Source organism: Epinephelus moara, chromosome 22 (genome assembly GCF_006386435.1).
Source record: "Epinephelus moara isolate mb chromosome 22, YSFRI_EMoa_1.0, whole genome shotgun sequence".
In the NCBI taxonomy this organism is placed as follows: Eukaryota; Metazoa; Chordata; class Actinopteri; order Perciformes; family Serranidae; genus Epinephelus; species Epinephelus moara.
The window spans coordinates 32,672,175-32,676,748 of NC_065527.1; positions in this window are offsets into that span (position 1 = coordinate 32,672,175).

The window sequence follows — 4,574 nt, forward strand, 5'->3', positions numbered from 1 at the left end:
CGCAGTAAAAACACAACACTTCCAGTTCATACCTTCACAATAAAACTACGTTTTAACACAACAAACATTTCACAAACTATTCTGTTCACACAAACAGAAAATATAAATTGAACGCTGTAGGGTGTTATCTCTCTTATCTTTGTTACAGCAGTTCCAGTATTAAATTTTCCTTTTCGTGCAGTAAGGAATAGTTTTCATAGTTTTCTTATGGTGGCCAAACACGGCCTACCTTTATTTTGAAGGGTACATAGTTTAACGACTGCTCATACTTCCGCAAATACATTAAAATTAAAATTCAATTATTAAGAAGTTTTTACCTCTTAAAAACGGAATGATTTTTTAATTAAGGTGAAAGTTTGAAGGCGGCTTTAGTGCTCTTTGGTACATTTTATGGGATTGTTTCTCTTTAAACCTCTTAAACTGTTACCCTTAGTAATACCTGGAGAAATTTTTAAACAATACAACCAAATTATAAAGGAATACTTATGAAATGGGAATAAACCGAGGCTGATGATGTGTTCAAGGACCGTCAGAAATGTGAAGACAAGTGCATAACTTCTACCTACTCCTTTTCGAACGCTAAATATTTACCTCTGTTACTATGATTGTTTTTTTGGGTTTTTTTGTATGACTGATTACCTTATTGATCACCTACATTTTGTTCTATTTTATTTATGTTTGAAATAAAGATTTTTTTATTTTTTTTTTAAATCCAATTATAATTTCTGTTTTTATAGTTTCTAACTGTGATAAATGGTGTAATTTTGGCATTTTGGGGGGAAAACATTGTCGGAAGATGAATAAAAATACAACCATTTAAATTTGTATACCCCTCCCCTAAGCCAAATAATAAACACAAGCCCCTACACAGTGCTTTAAAAAATATTTGACATGCCTTCCACTTTACGCACCACCCCTTCCCCTTCATAAGTAATGAACAGTCCCTTAAGTGAAATATGATGTAGCTGTAAGGTTTTGTTTGTCTCTACTGTTCAAGAGGTTGTTTTTTTTGTCATTTAAGCGTTTTATTGAGGTTTTTCTATTTTAAGAACATCAACAAAAAAAAACAAATATATAAACACTAACAGCACAGACTAAACAAAAACAGAGCATTATCTCTGCAGTGTTGATAATAATTCCACCTGCACTGATCCTTAAATCAGTGACCTACACATCAAGCCGGGAAACAAAACAAACAAACAAACAAAAAAGGTCCCTATGACACAGCCAAAACAAAAGAAACTAAAGCCCATTGCCTTCATCTGTATGTTACAATTGAAGTTCTTTTCAGAACAGTGTCTAGCTCTTATGACATATTTAGTCCTTTATAAAAGACAAAAACTTACCCCAGACAAGCAATATGACTCTCTACAGTTAAGCAGATTGGCTATTATTAACTCAAATGATGCGTTCTCTGTCATTAACCCACTCTCTATATTCAGGTCTAACTTGACTTTTCTAGTTTTGAAGAATGACCCTAGCGGCTGAGATAAAGTGTCATGGCTAGCACAAAAGCTGGTTTGGGTAGACGTGACCTGTCCCCCAAGAGGCAAAGTTGAACTGATTCAGGAACAGGCATACCCAGCCACTCTTGTATTGTTTTTATTATCTCTCGCCAAAAAGGTAGACTAGAGAACGGGCCCACATTGCATGGATAAAGGTACCTTCCTACTGTTTACATTTCCAGCATAGATTATTTTCTAGTAAACCCATTTTATGAAGACGGACAAGTGTAAAATACTATCGATGAAGTATCTTATAATGTATACATATATATATATATATACATATACATTACATTTATATGTATATGTCTAATATTAAAAATTGTTTGTTGATCTGAAACATTTATGTGTGACAAATATACAAAATATAAGAAACCAGGAAGGGGGGAAATACTTTTTTACAGCACTGTCTATATATATATATGTATATATATATATATATTTCCCTGAGCTTCTCTTGTAAACCAGCCTGCACTGGAGAATACCCTTGCCCAAGAATCCTTATGAATGTTCAAATTTAAACCCTCTGTCAGATAAGTCTGAGGTTCTCGCAGTAGCCATATATTGTGTTAGCGGTTATCTTAATAAAAGTGGAAGCTGAATGATTACATTTAGGTAGTTTAAAATAGTGCTGTACCATATTATCTTCCTCAGGCAACTGCTTAACTGCATTCCCCAAACTACTCCTTATATCTCCAGAAATCAGATTTATCTTTTAGGCTGAACTGTGCACTGAGTTCTTGATAAGATTTAAATGTTTTATCATCACCCAGATCTGGTGTATTTCTTACACCACAAGACAAACAGGAATGCCAAAAAAATCACTTTTTTTGCCCAATTTTGTTGCTGGGTTATTCCAAGGTGAAGAATATACCTACTTATATTGTGAAATCTCTCATAGTTTGTGAGGTTTAGTCAGAGTCAGAATCAGAATCAGAATTGGTTTTATTGCCAAGTAGGTTTTCACATACAAGGAATTTGGCTTGGTGTATTGGTGCTTAACAAAGAATATAAAATATATAAAAAATATAGTGTAATTAGAGGCATACGTATAAAAAGGAAATACTATAAACAATTTAATATAAAATCTGAATGCAAATAACAATAATAATAGTAATATAAAAAATATTAAAAAAAAATATGTACACTGTAAACATGAATATTCTTTGAGTGATGTAAAATTGGATTGGTCTCTTTGCTCCCAGACTTTATTTTGTGATAAAGCTTCAATTGGACTGAGGTTAAGTTCTTGATCTATTTCTGTCCATCCTAAGTGATTACTCTCATTTGTCCAGTGTTTTCAAGAGTACCCAACTGCAGGCAAGATCTGCCTACTTAATAATAGGTTCGTTCGAGATGAGCCAGGCCTGTGCAAATTCGATCACCGGCGATCGGCGCACAATGCATGCCGGTTAGTTTTGTGTCCGACTTCATCCCAACTTGGGGGCTGTCCCATTATGTGCGCTTGATCACACTTACGCACTTGGACACTTGACGTGTGCGTCCATGTGTTTAGTGTAAGTGCGCAAGTGTATCCTATTTCTACACCGACCAAAAGTGCAGTGCGCTTGATTTGTACTTTACCCACACTTACGGTAAGACCGCACCTGAGCGGTATTTGGCTAAGTATAAGTCCCACAATGCATCAACAGCTGGTGGAGTTCCGCCAATAATCAAGAAGAAGGAGAAGCTGGTGAAGTCTGTGATCGTCAGGATTTCTACTGAGATGCCGCCAAAGAAATTTCAATGTAAGAAAAATGTTTTATAAATTTAACTTTATATCATAGTCCCGTTCATATCATAGCGTCATGATGGTACATGTTAGGAAGCTTTGTTAATGTGTCTGTGGTGAGGAAATTCATATCAAGCTTTGCCCTGGAATTATTTACTAACAACAGATTTGATCTGAAATAGGGACCACGGAACAAACGTTCCAATTCATAAAATTGAGAACAGAGAACGATTACCTGTTTACAGGGGTAAAAAATACTGTAGCTGATGGATACAGGTGAGTAGTTTGCTCCGTCATTTCTTTTGATTTATGTTTTTATTTCGAACAAGACAAATATTACAAAACTATCACTACAACTATCACTGCTTGATATGCCTAAATCATTTTTACAATTTTATGATAGGCATGTGCTAATGAAAGGCATGTGAAAGAGGTGACACTGTGAACAGAGGTTGTAAATATAATAATACTCCCATCAGTGCTGGCAATAATCATGCTCCATCAACTGAGCAGGTGGTGCTACAGGGGCAGACACTTGGGCAGTAAGCCTGTCCCTTATTGGTGTTCCACTCCTCTCTCGAAAGTCCACTTCTTCAGGTGGGACAGGTGCTGCTTCACCTGCATCTTCAGTCTCCTCTGGCTCCATAATGTCACCATTGCTGATACAGATGTTGTGAAGAAATGCACAGGCCATCACAACATCTGTGCAAAAGGACAACTGTACCTCCATGGCTTTGGACAGAGTGGACCTCCACCTTGCGTTCATGACTCCAAAGTGCCCTTGCATGGCAATTATTGAAACGCTGTTGTGGTCTTCCTTGTGGCGGTGGGGTGTGATGACTGTGATAGGAGTCTGCAGGCAAGTGTAACCTCCATCCCCCAACAGAAAATACCCTTGAGGTGGGTACTCAGCATTAAGGTACAGTGGACTGTTCTTGTATGTATATGTGTATATATATATATATATATATATATATAGCTAAAGTCTGCTGGTTTTCTACCCGGAAGTATTTGTTAACAACAAGGCGATTCCCTTCGAAGGGACACTAACAACTCAAAGTACACGTCACATAAAATTTCTCATGTTTCTTGTTATTTTAGGTAGTTATTATCACACTAATGTATGTTCAAGTGTTCATTTCCCCCGATAAGTTGGTTTTAATTTGTTATTTGATTCTATAAACACAGTCTGACCATCTCAAGCTTTTTACAAGCTAAATATTTAGTTTCACCCAGAACATTTAGATTTAAAGGGAAATTTTGGTTTATTTCAACCTGTCTCCTATCGTCCTAAATTTGTTTCAAGTGACTAGTGACATAAAAATAATAGTTAGCAT